The sequence below is a fragment of the Canis lupus genome, chromosome 34 (genome assembly GCF_003254725.2).
Source record: "Canis lupus dingo isolate Sandy chromosome 34, ASM325472v2, whole genome shotgun sequence".
NCBI classification, from domain to species: Eukaryota; Metazoa; Chordata; class Mammalia; order Carnivora; family Canidae; genus Canis; species Canis lupus.
Genome location: NC_064276.1, coordinates 3,316,824 through 3,333,966, shown reverse-complemented (window position 1 = coordinate 3,333,966; position 17,143 = coordinate 3,316,824). Strand labels below are relative to the sequence as shown.

General features: G+C 43.3%; 1 protein-coding gene and 1 long non-coding RNA gene across 15 annotated transcripts in view; one reads left to right on the top strand and one right to left on the bottom strand.

Annotated features, from left to right (window-relative positions):
* Positions 1–17,143, bottom strand: part of CTNND2 (catenin delta 2) — a 924,458-nt gene that overhangs the window by 66,558 nt on the left and 840,757 nt on the right. The window lies entirely within an intron of this gene.
* Positions 1–17,143, top strand: part of LOC112662726 (uncharacterized) — a 57,529-nt gene that overhangs the window by 25,071 nt on the left and 15,315 nt on the right. For 7 of the 10 annotated variants that reach the window (XR_004811991.2, XR_004811987.2, XR_004811984.2 and 4 more), the window contains 3 exons: positions 10,481–10,748; positions 12,196–12,320; positions 14,278–14,361. This is a non-coding gene — a long non-coding RNA (uncharacterized LOC112662726). The remainder of the gene's footprint in view (positions 1–10,480; positions 10,749–12,195; positions 12,321–14,277; positions 14,362–17,143) is intronic. The other 3 variants (XR_004811986.2, XR_004811982.2, XR_004811989.2) reach the window with 2 other exon arrangements.

Sequence of the window (17,143 nt, the reverse complement as noted above, 5' to 3'; positions counted from 1 at the left end):
GAGGACAGAAGTCTGAAATCAAGGTGTCAGCAGGGCCGCACCCCCCTGACGGCTCTCAGAGAGAATCCTTCCTGCCTCCTCAAGCTTCTGGTGGCTTGTGGCCTTTCCTAGCTTGGGGCTGCACCACTCCAGTGTCTGCCTCCATCTTCTCTGTGTGTCTGCTCTGTCTCTTAAAAGGATGCTTATCTTTGGATGTAGGGTCCAGGGGGCTAATGTAGGAGGAACTTATCTCAAAATCCTTAACTCAGTGACATCTACAAAGGCTTTTTTTTTTTTCCAAATAAGGTCACATTCACACGTTCTAGGGATTTGTGTTGGGGGTCCCCGTACACCTCACGACACCTTCCTTCTCCTCCTCTCCCCTTCCTTTTTCTTGATGAGTGTTTTCTTTCTTCTCTTTAGTCAGAGACTGGGGCCTGTCATCCTTGCTGGTTTTAACCAGAGAGATTTAGTGGCTCACCTCATCCTATGGTGAAAAGCAGTTGATGGTTTACTTGGTGTGGAATGGGGGTGAATACAGGGATGCTGCTACTTATAGGTGGAACTGTGCCGATCCCCCATTCATATGTTGAAGTTTTGGGTACCACAGCTTCAGAATGTGGACTTGTTCGGAAATTGCAGATGTTATAAATTAAGGGGAGATCATACTGCAGCAGGGTAGGACTCTAATCCAACATAACTGGTGTCCCTAATACAAAGGAGAAATTGGAGATACACACAGATTCCCATGTGAAGATGAAGGCAGAGATGAGGTGGTGCTTCTACAAGCCAAGGAAAGCCCCAGATTTCCGGGAGACCACCAGATGCTGGGGCACACATGGAACAGTCTCCCTCACAGACTCAGAAGAAACCTGCCAAAATCATCTAGCCTCCAGAACCAGGAGACAAGAAATATACATTATTCAATCCACCCGGCTAGCGGTGCTTTGTTGCGCAGCCCTAGCTAACTGATACGTTGCTCAATATATGTGTTTGGCCCAAGTTTATAGAATAGCTACTTTGACGAGACCACAAATAATAGTTAACTATCTTTTGTTTTGTTTGAAAAGTATTCACACATCATCAGTCAGGGTAGCTCCATGGAATTTGTCATTCCGCACTGAACATATTCGGGCGTCTCCCTGAGTGACATCCCCATCTCCTAGGTCTCTAAGATTAGTGTCTATGAAAAAATAACAAAAGTAAATAAACATTAGTTAAATAAAAATGATGATGTATCAGCCCCTAACATCGGCTGCAAACATCGCTGTCATACCACTGGATTCTGCTTCACCCCGGTCCGCTAAAAAGACAACTCACTTTGCATTCGCCAGAGTCCACTACACACACACACCCAGCACCGACCCGGTGGCAAGCTCAAGACCAATTTCTCTAGAGCGTCTTGAACAGCAACACAAAGTCCAGGTGTCTTCCTGGGGATAATCTCCAACATTATCAGGAACAGAAAAGAAAGTTTAAAATATTGTCAAAAGAGTTATTCCTTTCAACACTTCCTGACTTTTAGGAGGGTTGCTTAGGTAGGTGTCATTACTGTTGATACCTCTGCAGAGAAGGCCGGGATTCTCTCAGGAAGTGGTGACTGCACAGGATCTCATCTTGGAGCTCAGAGGTGACCAGCACCCGGGGCCTGCACGCGACACAGAAACCAGGCCACACCGGTGCCAGTCCTGGAAGATGAGGCCATGGAGGGGGCTGGGCCGTGGGGCTGAAGGGACGCAGGAAGGAAGTCACCTAACACAGTCCCTGCCCCCAACACCAACAGCGGAAAAGTGCTTTTTGTTTCTTTCCATGTCTTTTTCCATTGTGCTGGGCTCCAGGTTTGTAATCTGGCAACTACCCGCCAAGGGGTCTGCGGCCTCCCTGAGGGAGAGAGAATATAGGCAGAGCAGATGTGCGCCAGCGGAGGGACCAGAAAACATTCAGGACCACCGTGACTATTCTCTGGGCGGTCAGTAAAAACCGAAAAATCAACCGATTTCATTGTGTGACACAGTGGTATGGGTCTGAATGTGTCTTCATACGTGCAAGTAAATTCTGTTTTCGTCGCAGCCGAAGTGACCTGGGACCCTCCTCCGCCCACACGTGGCTCCGCTCGCCTCCCTGACGAAGCTGCGTCCTCCGGGGGGACCCCTGCAGTCCCTGGAGCCTCCCTACCCCCCCCCCCAAGGCAGCCCTGCTTGTAGTGTTGCAAGTATCACACAGGAGTTCAGTGCTGGGGTTTAACTCCCTTTGCTATTGCTTCCCGTGTTGCTCGCTCCTGTGTCGGGTTAACTCCAACTTCTCCAGGCTCAGCTCGGCCATCATGTGACTTAGAAAGGCATTCCCGTTTCTCTTTCTCCTGCAGCTGCTTTAGCTGCCCTACCCCACCCTAAATCCCGGTCTATCTCTAGCAGAGCGCCAAGGTCTGTTCACCTCAGTCACCTCCAGGAGGCAAGGGGATACAGGTGCTTATCACCAAGCTCCTAGCACCTGGGACAAGCCTGGCTCAAGGCAGGCATTCCATATACACTGCCCTAAAGGAAGCATCATGCAACCCCTACATCCTGGAAAGTAGCCATGAACAAACCCACCAGAACCTCACCCAACCCCACCCAACCCAAACCATCACAAACACCAGTCAGGCTGAAGCACACTCTATACCCCAAATGAAAGTGGTTGTTTGTTTTATTTTCCTCTTAAAAATCTTGCATGCATGTATTTCTCAGGAACACATTTAGTTGCCTGGGAAACCAAAAGGATCTATGGAGAGTGAGAGAAATAGTTTGGAGAGAACTGGCCACAGGGTCCACTCTCTCATGGTGCAAGCATCTGCTCCAGGATGCACATCTCACTTTTGTGAGCTGCTGGGACTCGCCTGCCCTACAGTTTTTGTGGTGAGCCAGCAGGGACAGGAAGGTGTGGAGACTCAAGCATGTATGGAGGGGACTCAGTACGATCATTTGGAAGGGCCGACCTGTGCTTTTTCCAACTACTGTCATCTGGCTTACCAAGAGTCATGCTTTGATGGGTTTCCTAGTTGGGGCGGTTTTTGGAATTATCAGAGACATATAGGAAATAATATGCTATTAAGGAGACATGGGAATGTTCAGGTTTCCAGGGCTTCTAGGCAGATGGGTGTGTAGTATCAGGAGCGGGTTTCCTCAACTTTGACACCATTGATGTTTTGCCTGTATCTTGCTTCGTTAAGGGGGCTGTCGGGTGTCCTGTACACTATGGGATGTTAGCAGCATCCCTCTACTCACTAGATGCTACCAGCAAACTCACTATACCAAGAAAGACTTTCTCCAGACGTTGCCAAACATCCCCAGGGGAGAGGGTAGGGAAGGGTGCTATTTCCTGGCTGCTTAGAGCCGTTCCTCTAAGATTCAGAGCAAGGTGTCTTAGTCATCTTGGGCTGCTGTAACCAAGTCCCACAGACTGGGAGGCTCAAACAATAGACAATAAGCATTTGTTTCTTGCAGACTGAATGATGGAAAGTTCAAGATCGGATTATAGCAGATTAGTTTCCTGGTATTCCGTGCCTGTAGACAGCACTTTCTCTGAGGGTGCTCACATGGCTGTTTCTTAGTGCATATGTACCCTCTTCTTATAAAACGGCATTAATCCAATTACGATGGTCTCAACCCAACCTTATGACCTCTAAACTTAATCATCTTAATCACCATAGGCTCCACCTCCAAATACTATCACCCTGGGGGTTAGGACTTCACCATATGATTTCTGGGGAGACACAAACATTTACACTAGGTAACTGCTAGAAACAGGTGGAAGTAAGTCACTTTCTGAAAGTCCTGGGACAGTTGTATTAAGTAGCTGAAAGGAGGATTCTTTTTGCTCAAGTCCCTTCATGTCTATTTTGGGCTTCTTACTTTGCCTCAGTAACCTCTTAAGCCCCTGGAACTTCATGCCTCATGGGCTTTGGGAGGCTTCTGTGTGATTAGAGGGGCAGATGAGGGATGTGATTTGGTAACTGACATAACACAAATTGCTTGTCAAATTTCCTCTCTCACTTGTCCGCAGCATGCAATGGTGGGAATAAGCACGCGGAAGAAAATGAATGTCTAAACATGCATTGGCATGGGTGGTGTACTAACTTTCAACCTGACAAATGAAAATGTAAGAGTTGTCAAGGGTGTTATGATAACTCCTGTGCTCATCAGCGGCCAGGAAATAGCACCCTTCCCAGAGAGACCCCGGAGAGCCCTTGAGTTGATATCACTCATGAGGGATATTATTCATCCACCAATGCATTGCAGATATATGTGTCTATCCCTTATCTACAAGCCTTCCCCATATTCTTTCCAGTCCAGAAATACTTTCCATCCTCCAGATGCCTAATCCAGTTCCCTTGTGCCTCATACGTATTCAATAAATAACTGGTTTCAATACTACTGTGCAAAAGTAACATAAAAAGTGCCTTTTGTTTAAGGAGGAAATAGCTCATCATTGATATCCTGTAGGAGTCAGTCATTCCGGTTAAATACTAAATTTGTAAGGCACGAGCAATGTATTGTCTTAGTGAAGATACATACTGGTTTTGTCGTAAGGTTACAAATTGCTGTTAACAGATCAAAATGGAGCTACTTCTAGCCTCATGGCAGGACCCAACAAGTGTTCACGGAAAGAGTCTATCAAGTTGAATAAAGTAGCACTTCAGTGATCTCTTCCTAGCAATTTGCTATTTAAATGGTTTACACTAGAGAATTCTGTATATGTGATTTAGTTCGTGAAATTTTAACTCAGTGCTCTTTCCTTTTTCTTCCCTAACGATTTCTGATACGGTTCCTTCTTTGAAGCCATGTTCTTTCTCGACCCAGGTCTCCTGGCCCCTAGACCTTCAGACCAAGAACTCATAAACACTCCCTCACAGGAAAACACATGCATAGGTATCCACTAGCTTGGGACCCAACGAAAAACAGATCCAAGAAGATACTGAGTTGGGTTAATCTTTGCCATCAGCTAACTCCTGGGTTCTTGTATTTTCATGGTGCTTTCCTTTACAATCAGTGCCCACTGCCACAGACTGGCCTATATAGTTGATATCTGAGGGAGAGAAACCCAGAGTAGATAACTGATTCCAAATAACCTGGCTATGTTTCCTTTTATTACAATTTTATTATACTCTAACTAAAAACTAATTTACAATAAGGTATATTTTAGAAGCTGTGCTCTGTTACATTATAACTTCCACATATATTACCATGGAGACACTTAATGTATGAACAGACAATGGCCAGATCGTGTGCAAAAATAGAACTTTGATCCACAACCTGCGGCAGCCTGCCCAGGAAACCAGCCCCTTAACTTTGGTAAACCCAGGAAGCCAGCCTGCTACAAGTCAGACTTGCAGGGAGCAAGATTGCTATCTCCAGTGACAGTCTAGGAAGACGAACCATAACTTTTATAATAATTGGCCCCCAATGGCCAGTACTTGATTAATGACTGGTAGCTTCCATACTTTAGGGATCAGGTTTTGGACTAATTAGAGAAAGCCAAATATGCATGCACACTTAACTAAGCGCTTCTTGTTAAGTCCTCCAACCCCCACATGCCAACAGGCGGTGAGGTCACATCTGAATCCTTCCCTTTTCTCTACTGTGAACCTTTCCATTCTGCTGCCTGCCTTTGACTCTCTACCAAATATGAGTAAGTGATGGCGGCTGACTCCCTTGCTATAGGAAGCTCAGAACAGTATGCTTTGTAGTTTTCCATTTGCGTGGTATCTGTTTATTTCCACACCTCTCCTTTTTCCCTTGCCACCACCAGCATGAGAATGTGAACATTTTTTAAAATTTTTCTTTCAATTCAGTTTGCCAACACATAATATAACACCCAGTGCTCATCATATCACGTTTATTTAAGAATGCACACATTCATGCCTGGGCATCAAGGAGGACATGAATGTGTGCATTCTTAAATAAATTGTCTAGATTGGCTGGTGGCTTTCCTTCTCAAGGGTCTCAAGGAGCCTCTTTACTAAGAGAAGCTGTCATCTCTAGGATGCAGCACAATGTCTACCCAATGACCAAGAGCACCAATGGGCACCCATGGAGAGTAGAACATGCAGAGAGATGTACAAGCTAATTGAAATTTAAGAGAATTCTGGATGGCAGCCTAGCAATCAGCCATACTGCAATTTGGCCAGGGCAATCAGCATGTGAACAATGGAGGCGTGGCTCTCTAGTTTAGTTTTACTAATGTCGGTAGAGAGTTACAATGACTTGAAGAGAACCCTGACTGGCAGGAGCTTTAAGCACATTAAGAGCCACTGATTCAATCCGTGCATTTGGAACTTCTTTTGACATGCGTAATTCCAGAAGAAAAGAAGTGACAGAAAACTATAGACATTTGACACTAATAAATAAGTTTCCAGAATATATGAAAATATTCTAATAATTGGGAAGTCGAATTGCCAGAGATTCTTTCCATGAAAACTGAGACATTTCCCCCTGCTTTTTAAGAAATAGATCTTTTAAAGGTATAGATCCTGTAATGTCTATTCTCCATAAATTCAAAGCATGAATACCAACTGTTTGCTCATTTTACAGATATTTATTGATAGTCTGAGATTTTGTTGATCTTGGGCTTATTTCACAAGCAAATAGGAATAACATGATGAGACCTATGATTCCCCCCAAAAGTGAGAATAAACTTCAAAATAAATTTTACTTAAAAATACTCAATTTTGGGATGCCTGGGTGGTTCAGAGGTTGAGCGCCTACCTTCGGCTTGGGGCGTGGTCCTGGTCCTGGAGTCCCGGGATGGAGTCCCACATGGGGCTCCCTGCAGGGCAGCCTACTTCCCCCTCTGTCTGTGTCTCTGCCTCTCTCTCTCTCTGTCTCTCATGAATAAATAAATAAATAAAATCTTTAAAAAATACTCAATTTGGATTCATTGTTTCTTCAGAACGTAAAGTTGTGAATTTCATAAGCACTGTCACCCCATATTGTTTACCTTCTGTTAACTCCAACGACACTTGGAAGTGTGCACCCTTATATCTGTGAATGTATAGGTGTGGTTTGAAATGGGCTGGTGCTGGATCTCCAGCTAAGTGACTCACTCCCTGAGAGCAGAGACCCCCTGTCACACTTCTCACACCAATTTGAGAGTGTGGATGGAGAGGTGGGGAGCCTGGAGCCCAAATGCTGTTAAAGTTAAATGCAAATGAACTTGGATCGTCATAGCTTTGCATTATCTATGCCTCTATTAGTTCTCCACGTCATCTGGCTGTCTATCCATAAGGAAATAGCAGTTCTCAAGACACAGGCCTCCTTTCAGTCCACTGGAGAACCAAAACCCCCTCCCCCAAATTCCCCCCAACCCTTTACCTACATACAACTTGGACAATGGCACAAGTACAGTCTGCTGTCTTCCTTAACATCACCTTACCATCTCACTGTCCTCAGGAACAGCACTTAGCATTCCAAGAGAATCTTGTCTAGGCAAATAACTTGACTGCTCAATACAGAAACTTGTGGAAAGACCCAGAAAGTCTTCAACTGCGAGCATCAACAGAGGCCTTGTACTCTATCACTCTTTGAATTCCTGTTTGTTCCAGTCAGAAAGTCTAGGCATTGGGAGACCCACCCTACATCAAACTTCAGATTTCCAACAAAATCTGATGACACCTCATCTCTCTCAGACACTGGCAAAGCTCCACTGAGTCTATGTCATCCCTCATGTGGTGTGCAGTAAACTCAGCTGTGTTTTAGCAACAGGCTGTGTCAATGATATCTGGGGAGCCAGCATGAAACACCACCAAGGACCATTTTTTTTCTCTCTAGAAGTACAAGTAGGTAAGGGCATTTGAGGCAACAAGGCTTTCATGCTTGCCCTTGATTAGATATGCCATAAAAATTATTGTATAACACTTACAGTTGGTATATTTTAATTAAGTAGGCATTATTTTTGGTCTATGCTGACACTGTCTTTTCTCTTGTGTTGATTTTTATCATCTTATTTAGAATAAACAAGACTCAAATAGGGCAACAGCTAGTTTAGTTTCAGGTTTCATCAGCCTCTTTTAGAGATATGGCTGCATGTAGGCAGTTTGCTCACCGTTTTAAGGAGAAATTAGAATAAGAAGACAATGACAGACATGATTTGCTGTAAGCTTACTGCCAGGTCACCTGATCTTGGATGACTAATCAGTTTGGTTTCATTTGAAGCTTAAACTAAAGGTGCTTTTCTTTCGTCTTTTCTAATAATTTCTTTCTAGGCTTTGATGTTTTTTTAAGTGGAGGTAAGCTTATCAGAGAAGTTCCAGAGGGGAAAAAAAAGCTTAAAAATCGTGCCATGACACATAGATCAATGGAACAGAATAGAGAACCCAGAAGTGGACCCTCAACTTTATGGTCAACTAATATTCGATAAACAAGGACAGACTCTCCACTGGAAGGAAGGCAGTCTCTTCAATAAATGGTGCTGGGAAAATTAGACATCCACATGCAGAAGAATGAAACTAGACCACTCTCTTTCACCATACACAAAGATAAACTCAAAATGGATGAAAGATCTAAATGTGAGACAAGATTCCCTCAAAATCCTAGAGGAGAACACAGGCAACACCCTTTTTGAACTCGGCCACAGTAACTTCTTGCAAGATACATCCACGAAGGCAAAAGAAACAAAAGCAAAAATGAACTATTGGGACTTCATCAAGGTAAGAAGCTTTTGCACAGCAAAGGATACAGTCAACAAAACTCAAAGACAACCTACAGAATGGGAGAAGATATTTGTAAATGACGTATCAGATAAAGGGCTAGTTTCCAAGATCTATAAAGAACTTCTTAAACTCAACAGCAAAGAAACAAACAATCCAATCATGAAATGGGCAAAAGACATGAAGAGAAATCTTACAGACGAAGACATAGACATGGCCAACACGCACATGAGAAAATGCTCTGCATCACTTGCCATCAGGGAAATACAAATCCAAACCACAATGAGATCCCACCTCACACCAGTGAGAATGGGGAAAATTAACAAGGCAGGAAACCACAAATGTTGGAGAGGATGCGGAGAAAAGGGAACCCTCTTACACTGTTGGTGGGAATGTGAACTGGTGCAGACACTCTGGAAAACTGTGTGGAGGTTCTTCAAAGAGTTAAAAATAGACCTGCCCTACGACCCAGCAATTGCACTGTTGGGGATTTACCCCAAAGATGCAGATGCAATGAAACGCCGGGACACCTGCACCCCAATGTTTCTAGCAGCAATGTCCACAATAGCCAAACTGTGGAAAGAGCCTCGGTGTCCATCGAAAGATGAATAGATAAAGAAGATGTCGTCTCTGTATACAATAGAATATTACTCAGCCATTAGAAATGACAAATATCCACCATTTGCTTCAACGTGGATGGAACTGGAGGGTATTATGCTGAGTGAAACAAGTCAATCGGAGAAGGACAAACATTATATGGTCTCATTCATTTGGGGAATATAAATAATAGTGAAAGGGAATAGAAGGGAAGGGAGAAGAAATGGGTAGGAAATATCAGAAAGGGAGACAGAACATAAAGACTCCTAACTCTGGGAAACGAACTAGGGGTGGTGGAAGGGGAGGAGGGCGGGGGGTAGGGATGAATGGGTGATGGGCACTGAGGGGGGCACTTGACGGGATGAGCACTGGGTATTATTCTGTATGTTGGCAAATTGAACACCAATAAAAAATAAATTTATTATTTAAAAAAAATCGTGCCATGAGTAAAATAGATGAACTGCAATGTGGGAGAAGTCTGAGCTCTTTGTTATAAAGCAAAGCATTTTTGATACCAAATAAAGAATTCAACCACACTGGATAATGCACTCAGGTCCTTCCTCAAGATCTTCATCTCAAAGGATTTGCCTAAAAATGTACTTTTTACCTGAGATGTTTCATGGTTCACTGAAGACACCATGAGATGGATCTTTTCTGGCGCACCATTTAGACAGCGTGGCATTAGTGGCATATCAAAGACAGACACGGTTACCTAGGAGGACCGAACCCCTTGACAAGGGTCCATGTACCAGGTCACAAGATGTATTTGTTCTTTTGGTTTGTGTTCACATGCCTGGATTTGTTTCAAGTGAATTTGTTTTGGTAATTAAAGCCTAGAGTTCTTGGCAGTTTCTTCCTCTTAAAATTAAGGAATAACAGAATAGGCTCCCTCTTTATCAAAGTCTGCACATGTGTAGGAGAATATAATTATAGGTATTTGGGATTCTAGCTCTTTGTGTCATTTGCAGAGAGCTCATTATTGTCAACACTTCCCCTCACTGTTCCATTATTTATCAGGGGGCTGCTTGGAAGAATAGAGATACAATGCTCTGATATAAAGTCTTGGTGAAAAGAGTACATTTTTTATTGGGAAAAATTAAGCATCTGTGTAAACAAAGATTTGTGCTACAATAAATTGAAAAATGTGCTTTAGAAGAGAGGCCTCATCACAATAAGTGGGCAATACCTTCACACTGTAAATCCTTCCAATCTTTCTCACAGAACAGAGGGACTCAACAACCTTTACTTGGGCACCTGCACTGAACCAAGAGAAATGTATGAAGGAGCATAAGCCAGTAAGAAACTGCTTCTAGAACTAGAACGAGTTAGTCCTGCTACAATCGCAGTGAGGCACAGAAGGCATCGCTAACAGTGAAGGCCACCAGGTTCCCAGATTTGTGCTAAGTGCTCCTTATGTCTTCATTTATTTCTCAAGACAGCCCCGTGGGGCCAACCCAGTGCTCATCTCCATGAAGAAACAAAAACACGGGTATGTGGTATGTACTCTGACCAAGGGCTTCACCACCTATCACTGAGCCAGAAACAAAAGATAAGCAAAAGAAAAAGATACTGAAAGGAATATCAGTGGGATGCCTGGGTGGTTGAGGGTCCTACTCCTGATATCAGTGCAGGTCATGATCTCAGTGTCATGAGATCAAGCCCTGCACTGGGCTCCTCATTCAGAGTGGAGTCTGCTTGGGATTCTCTCTCTCTCTTACTCTCTTTGCCCGTCTCCCCACTCATGTGCTTTCTTTCTTTCTCTGTCTCTAAAAAAAGGTAGTAATAATTAAAGCAAATAAAATAAAAGGAATATCAGAGATAACAAGGGAGTGGGTAAGAGACACACTTTCTCTTGCCTTCCCTGATTCCCTGCAAACCACACCTTGTGATTCGGACCCAACAGCATCGCCCATCAGCCCCCAGCCCTGCAGCCTATCCCTAAATTTGCCTCCCACCCCAAGCATCACCTCCACCTTGTCCTCAAAGAACACACCTGCCTTTTGCCTGGCACAGCTGTTACGTGAAGCTTGAGAGTCTTTTCTGTGTTAAAGCTGAAGGCTTGCTAGACGGTATAGTTAACCTAATCTAACACTTTCTAGGTGACTCATGGTTTCTGGTGGGGTCGCCAGTTTTATAATCCTATTCTTACAAAGAGCCATTTGCTGCCCAAGTAGTCCCAGACACTTCTGTGTGTACATGTATATGAAGAGTAGTTACATTTGCCTCCTCTAACATTGCCTGTTTATTTCTCATTTCTTACTCCTGGTACAGTCTCTACTGTTTAACAGCAGACGTGAGCCTTGACACGCTGCCTCAGAACAACGCATGGGCTTCACAGCAGCTCTTTGCCTGGCTGAAGCTCCGTAGTGTGAAGGGTCCTATTTTCTACTTGTCACACAAATGCTTGCTTGAGGTCTGGCAAGACCTAAATCATTTCTTTTACAGCCTTGATTGAGGAAAGAAAGGTGTAAAAAGGGTCTGAGAAAATGGGATTAAGCTCATTGGAACTGTAGCCATAAGTAAGTCTAAAGAATACTATTGATATCTGGAAGGGACCCAACAGGATGACATAAAGATCACTTTAAACTGGACGCACGTGAAATACGGCAGATGTATATTCTGAGCTTCCTTTATCTGACTATAGGCAGAGTTTTCTGAGAAGGAAGATGCTATAAATCCCCTTCCTGGGAAGCTTCTAGCCAAGAAGAAACCTGGCTTTTAGCACTGGGATAAAGAATTGCATAAATAAGCTGTATGGAAGCCACTGTACCCTCCATTTGTGTTCCCTAGAAGCCCTATCCTCCCCCAATTTCCTTATTAAGCTGGGATATAGACCATTTCTCTCAGCTGTTCAGGGAGTTACACAGATTACGGAATATTCCACATGCACATGAATAAATTTTTGTGTTTTCTCCTGTTAACTTGTCTATTATCAGTGAACTCACCACCATCACTATGTCACTGAGACCTAAGTTGGCAGACAGAAGTTTTCCCCTCCACCACCGGAAGCCAGAGCTGGGCATGCATGGATCCAAGTAGCTGGCACTGGGTTGTTTTCAAGGTAAACTGTGCTTGGTGGACACTGTGCTAAGTGGTCTTTGGTGTTAGGGAGAGAAGACACATGTAGGGAAGGGCAAAGGATAAACTGAACTGTTGCTACTGGCCTCCATGTAAGATTGTTGTGGACAGGGAGGTGTGACAGGAACCACAGTGGCGAGGGCCACAAGCCACATGTCCAGACAGGTGGTTCGTGGGAGGACATCTACATCTGGTGAAGACAGGGCAGGTCAACCTGCCATGCTGTTGGGTTTGAGCAGGTTTCCTGGTCACAGAGGAAAGTGGGCTGTGGGATCTTAGGTGCACCCATGCACAAGGACTGATGAGTTTCATGCTGGACGATGGACAATGGAAGGGAGACATGGGTGTCTCCCGCTATTGGGCCTTTGCTAGGCACATGTTTGAACGAAAATTAGATGTGCGAATGATGGGTTTCATTTCTGAGAACAAGTCCTTCACATCTCAGCACTACCAGTGAATCTTCTTTCGGGAAGCTAAATAAACATCTGTCACTGAACTAACTAACTAACTAACTAACTAACTAACTAACTAACTAACTGCCATGGCACCTAGCAACTGCCATGGCACCTAGGAGTAAGTGTTCACTGAGTGAATTAACTTAGACGATTCCTAAAGAAATATTGACAACCGAGATGTAGAATTAAATGAATTTAAATAAATCCAGGAAAAAAAATGTAGTTTTATTACTATGTCTAGTGTATCATGCAACCTGGTATAGTTCACATAACTTAGTTCAGAATGACGTCATTTCCCCTCCAAATTACTGTGTAATATAAATTCATGGCTTCATTGCACAATCTTCATGGCACTGGACTTGAGTCTGTTGAAGGTGCTAATAATTTCCGTAAATAATAATTCAGAGCTCAGTAAGAAGCAGTCCAGTAAGAGTGAAAAGGGCAGTACATGTTCATAAGAAGAAAGGGCTGGCCTCATAAGAATTAGCACAATACAATATATATGATGTGCAACCTTGACTGTGAATCAGAATTGCCTGCAGAGCTCTGAAAACAGAGATGCTCCCTCAGGCTTCATGCCAGAGATTCAAGTCCAAGGGCTTTGGGGGTCAGGTCAGGACATGTATCATTCTGAAGATTTCTGAAGGTAATTTCATGCTGAGCATTTTTCACTTCATCTCTTTGTGGAATCCCTGCCTTGTGTTATGTTGCTGTGACACATGTCTATTTATGTAATTATGCCTGTCCTTTATATTTTTTTAATTTTTATTTATTTATGATAGTCACAGAGAGAGAGAGAGAGGCAAAGACACAGGCAGAGGGAGAAGCAGGCTCCATGCACCCGGAGCCCGACGTGGGATTCGATCCTGGGTCTCCAGGATCGCGCCCTGGGCCAAAGGCAGGCGCCAAACTGCTGTGCCACCCAGGGATCCCCTATGCCTGTCCTTTAATCTGCATTCTAGAAAACTACATGCCTTTGCCAACATCCCTCTTCCAGCTCATGTCCCTGACTACAGAACAGCTTTCCCAAGGCTGACACCTAGGTTATCAGAACCAGAAAGGTTCTTCACTCATAAAGTAGCAAGGAAATGAAATGAAGCAGGAAGCTTGCAGAGGTATATTGATTGTTTACTGGGGTGGGTTGCGTGGATTACCAATACCACAGAGCTGGGTCTTGGTTGTGAGTGGAAAAACATGAACAATCTGCTGGGAAATGAAGGCAGAACTGCCACGATTTTCCATGGCACATGAGTCATGTACATCCTTAAAAATGTCTTGGGCCAAAATCACATTGCTTATAAAAACTTTGGTGGCATACAAAGATCCAGGTATGTGTAAGATTAACAAAATCATTTAACAATAGCCAACCAAAATTCCAATGAATGGAGGAAATAAGTACTCAAGTTATAAGAAAAAGGATCACTGAAGTTCTTTGCATCCAATATATGTATCTACACCTATGTCTGTATCTATATCCACATACAGCAAGAGAAGTGAAATTGTAATTTTGTGGAGCCTTCCCTAAAATTGAAAAAGAAGGAAGCAAAATATTTCTTCCTGCCAAATAAGGTGAGTTTGAGTACAAGGTATCTCTAATGGTCCTTTATCATTTAGATTGGTATCTCCTGGAAGCATTCGCCTCACTGTAGGCTACTGTCACCTCTAAATGTTTGACAAAGTTTCCTGCCAGGACCTGCGCACTGCTGAAAAATGAAAGATAAGTTGACTACCACAGCATTTGTACGAGCAGTGTCAAGGGGAGGTAGTTACCCCTGCTGCATTTATAAATATACTAGCAGCATTTCCTTTATAATATATTCCTGGGATAAATAATGTGTAGACCCCTGGAAACAATTTCTGCCACGTGGAAAACTGAAAGACAGGATAAGTGGGTACGCTGTCCTGTTCACAGGGACTCGTCAATTCCCAGAAGCACTGTAACAGGCGAGGACTCCACATGCACAAATGACTTGAAAGATGAAAATTTCAGTAGTAAAATATGACCGTGTAGAATAATGAGCCTCAGGAAATAAAAGTAAAACAAATAATACCCAAGAAGAGAGTCTAGACCAGCCAATGAAAATCCAGAGTGCTCATCAGTCTGCACTGGTTGACCCTCTCCCCACCCCCAATCCCAGCCCTGTATTTTTCACTGGGGAGATGAACAGGCACGATTGCCTGTACTGTCAGGTAGGAAGAAGCTATTTACTCTACTTCAACGAGGAAGACAAACTTAAAAGTGCTTCACAATATGACCTATAGATAATTCTAAAATTATTTCAACATATGTGGTTTCATATTTTTCAGTCGCACTCATGCAAAGAAGGAACATTATCTCTCATCTGCTCTATTCAAAGGGGGAAAAAAGAAGAATGAAATTATGTAAGAAACCTATCTTTGGTTAATGAGCCAAGAAATGCTTGTCTACCTGTGGCTAGGCATTTTATTTTAAGATTAGACTTCCTGTAGCTGTTTCTGTATTTAGAGTATTAAAATAATTGGACCATGACTTTAAATATCTTTTTTTTAATCACTGATGATGCACCAATTAATATATCAGTCCCGAGCATCAAATGTATATTTCCAACTCCCTACGAGGCATCTTCCCTTTCATGTCTAACAGATATTTCAAACTTGCAGTCCAAAACCAGTCCATCTCCTCTGCCATTTTCCTATTTATTATTATTCCTAGTTTGTACTCCATCCATCAACAAATCCTACTGGCTCTACCTTCAAAATGCTTTCCCCACCCCTCTGCTATAGCTCTGGTGCAGTCCAGCATGATCTTTCCAGGCTATGGGAATCAAACCCTCACTGGCCTCCTGAGTTCTACAGTCCAGTCTCCAACCAGCAGCCAGAGAGGACTGTAGGTAGTGTAAAATCCCACCACGCTCTCCCTCACCTAATCCTTCAGATTCTTTATTCAGACTTAAAGGGCTCCCTCCCTCACCACCCGTCTCTGACCTTTCCTGTCTCATTTGCTGGTTGCAACAACGCTGACCTTACCACTGTTTCTGTTGCATACCAAGCTCCCTCCTGCAGCAGGCTTTTTGCTGTTGCTGTTCCTTTTGCCCAGGAAGCTCTCTTTCCAGGTGGCTTCATGTCTGGCTTTAGTCCATTACTCAGGACTTACTTGGATATGTCTCCTTGTAGAGGCATCCCTGACTACCACATTCAACATTCTCCTTCCTTCCTCACACTCCAATCCCTTAGACTAGTTTATTTACAGCTGAAGCACAAAGTAAATATTGTTTGCTCCGTTTTGAAACCATTTCCACCCCTGGACCACAATGCCAACAAAGCGGAAACTTTGATGCTCTATTGTAATCAGCACATAGTAGGTAGGCATTCAATAGATATTGGTGAAATGAATGAATACAGAGATAAATTAATTCTACACTTGAAAGCCAATACACAAGGAGCAAATTATGCTGACCTCTTGAAATATCCAGCTATTTCTTATTTCAATTCCTAGGCAACTGTATTAAAAAATCACATTAGATTTTTATGGCATGAGAGCAGAATTCTGAAGCTTCCAGTCTGAATCTGGATTTCTTTATATCAATTAGTCCCCAGGAAGTTTTAAATACTCCGCTCATTGTCCCAATAATGATACTTTATATGTAGATAAGAAATTATGGTCTAGCATAAAATTTGTACTGTAGTCTTAATTAGCTTCAAATGTAATCCTTAAATCTTGCCTGGTGTTTCTTACCACACAGTTGGCTGCTTTTCTCAATGTGGTAAGCTCCCTCTGGGGAACTGTGGCTCAAAACTGGTCCATGTAGAAACGGCTTGTGGAAACACAGCTAATCCATCAAGAAGCACATCCTTCTCACATCAACCCCTGGTCACGTGGGAACAATGTGAAGGGCAGAGCTAGAACTCTGTCAGAGTCGGCCACCTTGGGACAGTGGTCTCCACACTGGGCCCTTTGCACCCTGTGGTTTCATGAAGACTTTCCAAGGGGATGCAGGGTTTGGAGTTTTCAGGCAACCCATATGCAGTCTCTTGGCTTCCTTATGCACTCTGACAAAAAAATCGATCTGCTTGAAAGGACATATACATGCACATTTGTAGCCTCCCTTCTCTCAGTGAACAAAACCAAGTCAAACCCCTCCCTACTAAAGAGTGGCCAACATTTTCAGAGTCCAAATCAAGGGTGCTTGCCAAGGTCTCGGTTGAGAAGAAAGCAGCTCTAATTATGGGAAGTTCATCTTTTTTCCCAATGAGGTAGCTTCCAATTCTTTACCTTCTTCAATATTGAACGAGAACCTAATCAAGCTATCATTTGATAGATGATTAAAGATAACTTCTGATAAATCCCAATGAGATTTTTGAAATAAAATGT